This window comes from Chinchilla lanigera, unplaced genomic scaffold (genome assembly GCF_000276665.1).
Source record: "Chinchilla lanigera isolate Chin_1 unplaced genomic scaffold, ChiLan1.0 scaffold00053, whole genome shotgun sequence".
In the NCBI taxonomy this organism is placed as follows: domain Eukaryota; kingdom Metazoa; phylum Chordata; class Mammalia; order Rodentia; family Chinchillidae; genus Chinchilla; species Chinchilla lanigera.
In genome coordinates this window covers 15,632,191-15,642,817 of record NW_004955454.1, presented here as the reverse complement: position 1 = coordinate 15,642,817, position 10,627 = coordinate 15,632,191, and positions in this window count along the sequence as shown.

Here is a 10,627-nt window from a genome sequence, read left to right as displayed (position 1 = left end):
GAGAGTCAACACTCGATTGACTGGTGATTGGGCTTGTTGCTAGGGGTCTGGTCTTGCAGGTTAACGGGGGAATTTAGGTAGGCATGGCAGCCTGCACTCGGAGGGACGGAGCTGCCTGCACAGAGGCAGGTGCCAACCGCAGACCGTCAGCTTGGCTGCTTGGGGAGATGCAGAGGCCGTTCCCCTCCCACTCCCTCAAGGGACCTGGCTCCCTAGTCTAGCCCTACCTGTGGGGCCTGACTTTCCCAACACTCTCCACATTATAGATTATGTTACCAGCAGATTTTTAAATGTTAGGTTTAAAAAATCAAAATTTCCTCTATGGCTTTTAACTTTTTCAATTAAGAGGATAATCCTTACACTCCGGCTACACAAATATTTTGTTAAATTTTATTCAAATATGTAATAATTTTAGCAGTTATATCGCAATCCCATTGGGATTTATTTCTATTATAAAAAGCGGAGTTCAAACTTCCTTCTCTTCTACACGAAAAGCTCATTTTTTGAAGATGCATCATTAAAGAATATACTTTCTCCACTGATGTGCCATGTGGCCTTTAACAATTATGTTCCTATATGCATATTTGTGTCTTTTTCTGGAGTGACATATTTATCTATTGTTCTGTTGGTGCCATGCTGTCTTTTAAATTCTTCAGATTTTTCTCCTTCTCTAAATATTTCACATATACAGCTGACCTTTTGTGTGTACAATTCAGGAGTTTTTGGTGATTTCATACTTTATAACTTGTTAACAAAAAGATTACTCCTGACAGTTTTAATGGTAAAATTTCCTCATATATCTAAATCAAAACTTATGGTGCAATTTTAAAGACACTTGCATTTTATTTGCAAACATTTTATCAAAAAGCGTCCCCTATTTATAAATAACATTGGCTTAGAGTTCGTTTTATAAATTTGTATCTTCTTAGATTTTGATATGAAGATAGCACAGCTTTGAAACTGGAGAAAAGAGATACTATGAAATCATGCCTTAAAATTTGATCTTTTCCAATAAGATCTTAAAGGTGCACTGTAGCAGTGTCTAAATTGTTTAAGGACTGCTACTGAGAGGGGCTGTGTTCCTGAGAGCACATTTTCCCACCCTTTTAAATAACACCCTTCTAATTCAGGGCCTGGTTTTCTGACTAACTCCTGACTAACCCGCCCACACTTCTTCTTCAGTGTTTATTTTAGCGGTGTGTCGGTAGATTGTACTACGCTGAGCTTCACATGTGTGTGTCATCCCCCAAAAGGGATCACTGCCATAATTTTATTTGCACTGCCCACTGCTTTCAAAGTAGTGTCACCATATGTCCTCTAAATGCTTTGCTAAATTAAAAAAATGTAATTATACAAGAAAATTTATCTCACATTCTATTAATATATCCTACCACATTTTCAGGGAGTACTTCAGTAATACCATCGTTCTTCCAATGTCATTCTTCAAAGCTATTCAACAACACCCAATATACTGGCTTACAACTAAAGGTATATGTGTCTTTCTCTCAAAGTCAAGGTTTGTTTATTGTATGCAGTGCAGCACTTGATTCACAAAGGAGAATCCAATAAACGATAGTTATGTGAATCCATAAATTGGGTCTACCCAGCCAGACATTGTGGCACCCAACTGTAATCTCAACACTTGGGAAGCTGAGGCAGGAGGATTGCAAGTTCATAGCCAGCCTCTGTTACATAGTGAGAACTTGTCTAAAAAAAAAAAAAATTTAAATGTGTCCACATGTGTCTGAAGTTAGCTAATTCATCTACATTCATTAATAATACATTCAAAGTATCTGGTGTGCCAGAGTACAGTGGAAATTGTTAACTTGAAGTAATGCCCAGCCACTGGCAGCCTGAGTCCGCCACGGAAACTCATCCAGAGCGTGGCTCAGCTGTAGCAGAGAACCCTCAGCCCCTTATAAAATAAACCATAACTCACCGAAAATACCACTCACGTGAATGTTCTAGTAAGGCTGGATTTTTTGGCTTCTTATAAAAATATGTTTAGATATAAAGATAGTGATTGGTTTGCTTTTGTTTTAGAACCACCATGAGCAGCCTACTGTCCTAGTTTTACAGATAAATCTGCCAACTATTATTTCAGTGTGTTTTATTGGCTAAATAAAATAACTTTAAGAAATAAGACAGCAATCCAGACACACTATCTTTTCCCAGGTTTAATTAGTTGTTCTATGACTTTACCGCCTAAGTGTTACATGCTAAGTGATAATTACAGCCACAGAGCTTTGTCATAGCAGATGCTAATTCCAGTGACAATTTCCAAGCCTCTATCTTAGGTGGAGTACTTAAAAATAAAATTTTAATTCATTTAAAGAAGCTGTTAAATCTGTAATTCTTTGTATAATCCATTGCAAAGTAAGAATACAGCATTATTAGGGGATAAATAAAGAGCTTATAAAACCACAAGAGGAAAAAGTAAAATATTCCTGCTCATCCCAGAGACAGAAAAAACTGTACCGATAGAAAAAAGTTTACAGTTTCACCGCAGAGAACGGGACACTGACAAAGGCAGCCGTGAGCTCTGCTTCTTTTCAAATCCCCTCCCACAGCATGGATTCTGAAGTTGAGTGGATGTCTTAGCAGTGGTCATGTCCAGACTTACGTGGCCTGTCCAGAGGAAGAAATCTGGAGACCCTGTCAGCTCCTCGGCGTCTGAAATGCACACGGAGGCAAAGGACCGGAACTGTAGATTTTCCATGACTTACAAAGTTTTGGCTTATGATCGTCTGACTTTATGATGGCCCTAAGGCCATACAAAAACCATAGTTCGAATTTTAGGTTTTAGTCTTTCCTAAGAGAGACAAGCAGCGTGATCCTCTCCCAAGATGCTGGGCAGCAACAGAAGCTGTAACTCTCTGTGGGCCTCGGGGTTACAGGAGGGAACAACCCACACCCAGCGCACTGTGCTGGTGATGCTGAACTGTGCTCAGGAGGTTAGGTGGACTGAAAGCATTTTCAACTCATGGCACATGAAGGGCCAGTCAGAGGGTAACTACATAGTGAGTTAAGGAGTCTCTGTGTAACTGGTAAGACCGCAGGAGGACACCGAACACACGTGATCGGAAAGTGTCGCCTTCTCACGTCCCTATTTCTCTCCTTGCGCGCCTTCAGCTCTATCCGGGATCAGACAAGGAAATCACCGCCTAGAGTGTCCCTTCAGCCCCACCGTGTTTCCCCTTTTCTCGATCACACTCAGCGCTAAGCAGTGGTCCGCCTCCTCCTTGCAGCTGCCCTGCAGCCAGATGGGGCTGGGCTTGGAGGAATGCAACGGTGACGTCGGGATTCTTCTCAGTTTAGGACCAGCAACACTGTGGGTACCTGCGGCTGCCGGAAAATACACAAGCTGCTTTGAGTTGACTCTTTTCTCTTCGATTTCATGCCTTTTTCTCTTTGCGGGGGAACCTTAGTCAGGTGCTGACCTTGCTGCCTGCCTGACTGGGAAGCAGCGACCCCTGCTGTTCCACCTTCCTGCTCCGCCTCATACCTGCCTCGTCTCCTGCGCGTGCCCTCCGGACCTGCCTCTCACAGCCCTCCTTTCCGTTCCACACAATTCTGTTTTCCTGTCCCTCTAAAACACGTTAGTATTTCCTCCCCATTTGAACAATTAATGCCCTTGATTGCATTTTACTCTCCTCCTCACACTCATTTCTCTCATTTCTGAAATAAAAGTCCTCAAAAGAATTACCTATATTTGCTATGTCTGATTTATGCCCTTTCATATTTTTACCCTTCTACAATCAGGCTTCCTCTCCACCCCTTTAGCAAAATAGCTGCAGTTAGAATCAGTAATGATGAATTCTCAGTCTCATGTTATTTGACCCAAGAACATTTGACTCAGTTGATGACTTCCTGGACCTCTCCCGCAGCACCAGCCAGCCCTTCTCTGCGTTTGGTTTGCTTCTTGTTATCTCTCTAACCCCTGAACACTGGGACCTCATGATTTAAAAAAGCACCACATGCTGAGGTTTCCTAATTACTGTAAAAACTCTTCCTGAATCCCAGTTCCTCCGCCCACAGTTTCCACAACTGCACTTGGATAATTTTCCAGCATCTCGAATTCAACGTGTCCAATATGAAGCTGCTAATTTCCCTCCTAATTCTGCTCGCCTAGTTTTTCTATCTGTGAATGTCAATAAGTAGAAGAGATTGAGCTTCCTTAGTTGGGAAATCTAAAAAGCTCCAAAAGCTGAAATTTTATGAGTTAACATGATGGCTCGAGTGAGAGACTCCACACCTGACCTCAAGTGAAGAATCAGTCAGAACGTGGATGCATTAAAAATATTGTAGGGCTGGGGATTTAGCTCAGCGGCAAAAGCGCCTGCCTGGCAAGCGCAAGGTCGTGGGTTCGGTTCCCGGTACCGGAGAAAAACCAAAAAAAAAATAAAAATAAAAATAAAAAAAAAATAAAAATAAAAATATTGTAAAAAATGACCATCAAATTATGTATATAATATGCATATGACACACAAATGAATTTTATTTTTAAACCTCAGTCTCAGCCCATGCAATCTGGAATCCAAACACTACTGTTCTTAATAAGCATTTTGGGTAAGGGAGACTCAACCTATATATTTTAACTATGTTCAGGTCAAACTTAAAGGACTTACCTTCCAGTCTTCACTTGCTCTTATAGCACTAGTCCAATCCCTCTTCAAGTATAGTTACCTATACTTTGTAATAAATCTGAAATGTGATTCCTTTTCTGCTGCTATTCTGGTACAAGCCACTATCATCTCTCACCTAAATTACTGCTTAGATAATGCCAAGGATTGGATTACCAATTCAGACAACAAAATCAAAGGTGTTATTCATTGTGTTATTCAAGAGTATAAGGGATCATGAGATGAATCAAAGAGATGAATGTCCTCATCCAGTGATGGCAAACATTTTAGACCTTTCAACAATGCAAACAGCCTGCTGTGGCACATGTGCCATAGGTTCGCCCCCACTCTCCAGTGCTTCCCTGTCTTTGCAGAAGCCCTCCAGCAAACGATACTAGATGAGGTTTTAAGGGAAGGCCCCGGTAACCTGATTCTCAAGATGGAAGGATTTCGGAAAATGAAAATTTGTATGCACAACATATTTTAGGGAAGTCATGCCTCATAAATCTGTGAATCCCAGATTTTTTTTTACCAAAAGCATTGCTAGAAACTTACTACACAACTTCAAAGATAAAGGTGATTCTCCCAGTACAAACTACTCTGCATTTTGCCAGGAGGTCAGCGATTATCATGTTCATAAGCAATGTAGGGTAGGCACTGCCTTCCTTCCTTTGCAGGAATGCGATTTCTCAGTCCCTGCCTCACACGGAGGTACAGGGATTGCAGACCTCTTGCTTTATGAATAAAATCTACTTGTTTCTCAAACGTAATATTTTTCCATAGATTGATTTCTTGTTCTTTTCCTGTTCCTTTATTTGGTCTATTCTATGCAGCAATTAAATTGATCTTTTTAAAAACTACATCAGATTATGTCTTTTTTGTCATACAGCCTTCCAACGGCCAGACCTGTTTCTTCTCTCAGCATGTGTGACACACGCTTTCCCTTCCAGGTTGTCCCACTTCCTCCAGATAGAGGCGGAGCTTGCTCCCTTGCCAACTTCAGCTTGTTCCCCAAATGTCACTTTCCTGGCCAGCCAAATGAACACTGTCCCTCCTATGAAGGAACCCACTCTGCTCACCTCACATCCACTGTAGTTTTAATATCAGAACTTGTCACTGTTCAACAAGCCACACATTTCCTTTATTTGTCATACTTATTTTCTGTCATCCTCGTGGGAATGCAAGCTCCATAGGCCAGTTTTTGTTGTTTCGTTTTGTTTGTTTTGTTGGGAAGATGTCAATATACTCAGAACCTACTTGGAAATCTGCTGGACACTTTGGCATATAGTGGGAATTTAATAAAAGCTTGTTGAATGAATACATATATTTTCCACTTCAGTTTTTATTTCTTTTAAAAGTATGGAGTTTAAAATTTCTTGATGAAATTAGCTGCTAGTTTCACCATGGTCTTACTTATTTGCTTAGTGTTTTAGAAACTCTCGTGCTGAGATGTAATACCTCACACCCACAGCTAAAAGGGGGTACATTTGACTCACATTGGTTGTCAGTAGTCTGCGAGCTCCAGGGGAGAAAGGTGTGGTGGATGGAGCTGGTGAAGGGAAGATGCTCATCCCGTGGCACTGAGGAGCCAGGAGGAGCCAGGAAGGGCATGGGAAATGAGAGGAGCAGGGCAATGTGCTCATCCAGGTCATGCCCCCAGGGACCCACCCCTTCCACCTAGACCCTGCCTCCTCACAGCCAGTCGGTTGTGGCACCCTCACAACCAATCACTTCCCAAACATGTGAACCTTTAGGGGCCATTTGAAAACAAAACATAACACTCTGCTCCTGGTTCCCAAAAGATTCAATAGCATCTCTTTATGCAAAATGTATTTACTCCATCGCTAAGAAGTGCCAAAGTTTTAATGGTTTTAGCTCTGCTAAAAAGCCCAAGTCCAAAGTCTCCTCTGAGACTCAAGGCAAACTCATACCCTAAGCCCCTGTAAAAATAAAAAAAGAAAGCTAAGTACTACAAACATAAAATGGCACAGGGGAAACATAGCCATTCTAAAAGGGAGAAGTAGGGGAATAGAAAGGACTGGGACCAAAGCAAGAATGAAACTAGCAGGGCAAACATTAAAATCTGTATTTCCATGCCCAGTGCCAGGGAAAGCTGTGGTGAGATGCAAACTCCAAAGAGCTTGGACAGCCCAACTCTATGGTTGGAGCTGTCATGGCTTCTCCCCTGGGGTGCTTTGCTCAGTGCCTGCAGTTTTCCTTAGCAGATGTTCCTCATTCCTAGCATCTCCAACTTCCTGGGCTCTTCCTTGGACTTCTGGCTTCAATCTCATAGCTTCAGCTACTGCCCTCTCAGGAACACAAACTCCCTGGTCTCTCATGACTTCTTCTGATATCTGGGAGGAAGTCTCCATGGGAACACAACTCTTTTATCCTGGCTGCCTGTGAAACTAGCCCAAAATGAATGACTCCAAGTGGTCAGCTTGAACAGTAGCCAGGCCCCCTTGTATCATGGCTATAGCAACCTCTGAGTGCCTGGATGGTTGAACACTGGCAACTGAATCCCAGGGGACCAGTTCCCTATGCAGCCCTTCCTCACCATAGTGCTCTCAGGCTCACTTCTGAAAGCAAAGTCCTTTACTTTACACCTCTTAGCCTATGAAAAGTGGAGCCTTGCAGATTTTTAACATGCTCTCAAGCCAATTTTCCCACTGTCTTGATCCAAAGTTCCAGGCTTCTTCTTTAAAATTTTCAACAACCCCACTCTCCAGGATACAGCCATGGCAGACCCTTTCTTCAAGCCAACCTGAAAATTTTTTGAATGGGCTTTTAGTTCCTGACTTTCAATGCAATATAGCTAAAAACTGCCAACAGTACTGTTACAATCTCAAAACTGGGCTTCCTTGAAATTTCCTTTGCCAAAGTAATTGACTGCTGTTAATCTTAGTCTTCTGCAAAATCTTCTGCAAAATCTTCACGAGTGCAATGTAGATAAATTTTCTGCAAGACCATAACATGGTGTTGAGTTCAACTCCCAGTAGAGTCCTTGTTCTCAACTAAAAATTCCTGTATCTGGGCTCCATGTCTGATCTTCTGAGCTCAGACTGGAGTTTCTCATTCAGCTTGTCTTAAAGAATTCTAGAACTTCTCTAGCCAACATCTCCAGACCTTTTCAAAGTTCTCCCACAGCCACTGCCAAGCCTTCCAAGCCATGAACAGGCAAGTCACAGTAAGGACTCCACTTCTGCTACCAAAGTCTATTTCAATTGCTTCCTCAATGCTTGAACACAGTGTATAGCACTCACATTTTCGGTCCATAGTCAAGTCAGCTCTGGGACAGAGAGGTATGGGGGAAGAGCCTAGCAGAAGAAAGCTGCCCCTGTGATGGGAACAAGGCAGCAGAAGGAGAAAGGGTGAGTCAGGAAGGGTGGTAAACCCTTCAAGGACATGCCTGCAGTTACCCACTATTCCAAGCAGAACCCGGCCTTCCCTTAGCAAGTCAGCTACAGGTCGGACAGTCCAATCAACTTCCAAACACATGAGCTTAGGAGCCACTTTAGGTTTAAACCATAACAGAGAACAAGCTTTTGAAGTCTCTTATGTTCTAATTAATTAATTAATTAATTCTGTAGCTGGATCTATGTTTATTAATTATTCAGACTAATTATTTTTTGAATCCACTTTATCCACCCTGAAATGCGCTGGGGTGTAATTCCACTTGTGAAGTGGTAAGGTGGTGGGAACTCAATCTGACCTTGGTGTTTTGAGAAAGGGCTTTACAGAGGTGATCAGAATTAGATAAATTCATCAGGGCGGAGTGTTCATGATCAAGATGGATACACATGTGTGCACATGCATGTGAGCTCACACCTGGAAATACAGGTGCAAACACATGCACATGCAGGTGCATGTTCTCTGTTCCTTACCCTGTGATAATTTATAAACTTTGGACTCTGCCAGCAAAACATCCATCGCCAGATGCAGCCCATTGACCTTGGACCAGAACCGTGATCCAAAGTTAACCATTTTTCTTTACAACTTACCAGGTTTTGGTATTATGATATTAGTAACAGAAAACAAATTAATACTGAATTTTTCTTGGGTCATGTAAGTATTTTGTAGTAAGATACTATACATACAGTGTAAATCATTCATTCCTCTGAACTTGACTATAGTCTCTTAGGTTTTTGTAGTGTTTAACTATTATTCTGTCATTTTAGTTTTTATTTTCCTTTCAACCTATTAACCTTTTAATTTCTAGCTTTTAAAAAACTGTTTTCTGTTGTTAACATCATATAAACAGGGCAAGTGGCAAGGAATATGCACAGTGCTGAGTACTGGGGCCCTCACTGGGAAGCCCCACAGAGACATGCAGACAGGACAAAGCAGAGGTGCAGAGCCCCACCACTCTGCATCCTGGAGCACACACGAGGGTTTGGAAGGTCAAGGCCCCGACTACAGGAGACAAACCTCCGCTCTTGGTCTGCAGGGATCTTGGTTTTTCTTATGGGGTTTTTGTTTTGTTTCATTTTATTTTATTTAGTTTTGTTTTACTGCAGTACTGAGGGATGAACCCAGGGCCTTTGCCCTGAACTCTACCCTCAAATCTTTTTTATGTTTTATTTTGAGGTGTGGTCTCACTAAGTTACTAAATTGCTCAGGGTGGGTTTGAATTTGTGATCCTTCTTCCCCAGCCTCCCAGGGTTGAGATTAGAGGTACAGTGTGTGCCACCACACTCTGCAAATCTGGACTGTTAAGCTGCTTCATAATTAAGAAAGCATTGGAACTTCCTCTAGTGCAACAAGAGGCCAGAACATAATAGTAATTCAAAGTGACAGAACTTGGGTCCAGACCTGCCCTGTGAATGCAGTATTTAGACTGGGGGAGTCAACAGTCTTGTATGACTAGGAACTGGGATGCAAAAACCAGAAAACCAGCATTATTATTAGGGACACATCAGCCTCCCTCCTAGCATGAATAACATCAGGGATCTGACCTGTACACAGATAATTGTTTAGGCAGCAGCCAGAGCTGGAGTCCATGGACCTTTTCAGAAGGCAAATTCTTTTTTCGGGATGTTAGGCCGTTAGAAATCAGTCTTAGGCAACTGGAACCTTACATTTCCATTTTAAATTTAATGTCAAGGTTCTACATTCTTCTCTGGCTTTTTTCCTTTCTTTGTAATTTACATTACTTTGGTGTCTGTACACGTTTGTTTTGTTAAAATAAAAAGCATTTGAAAGGGAAGTTAATTCCCTAATTTTAGTGTATAAAATTGAATGGATATGGGTGAAGTTGACCTTAGTAATTATTCAGATTCATAGGTTTATTTATTTTTCACTATTTGATCTTTCACAGGATAAATGAAGTGAATTTAATACTCTCACTGCTATTATTCTAGGTGAATAATTTTATATATTTTCTGCAATTTTTGTATTTTTATATGCTTTATTTAGTATAAAAATGTGATTAAACACTGGATCTTTGGATTTACATAATATTTTATACATTCCTGTTTAGAATAATTTAATTTTTTAACATTATCTAAATATCATGGCTTCAATCTTTTTTGGCTCTGTCTGACCTTGTCTTGCCCTTTTTTTCTCTCTGTATTATTTCGTTCTAGGCATGTCTTTTCAATGCAACCTATGATTTATATTTTGAACAGTTATTCTGAGAGTCTATTTTAATATATGTTTTATTTTATTTGCAGTATAACAATTTGACCTTCAAACATAAATTCTTGATTTTAATACTTATTTTCCCACATTTTATTGCCAGTGTGGTTTTTCTTTCCTTTGGTTTTTGTTTTGTGTATTTCTGGGGGGAATTTTAATTACGCTAATTTGGAAAGTTTGTAATTATTTCTGGTTCTGCTGGTGCTGTGGGTTAGACCTGAAATGTGTTCCACAAGGTTCACGTATACAGGCGCGGGGCCCTTCGAAAGCAGCTGGGTCAGGACGTATCCGCAGGTGATCTCACTCGCGGCTGGCTGGACCGAGGCTGGGCCGAGTTAGCGAGATGGGCGGCGGAGGGCGTGACTCTG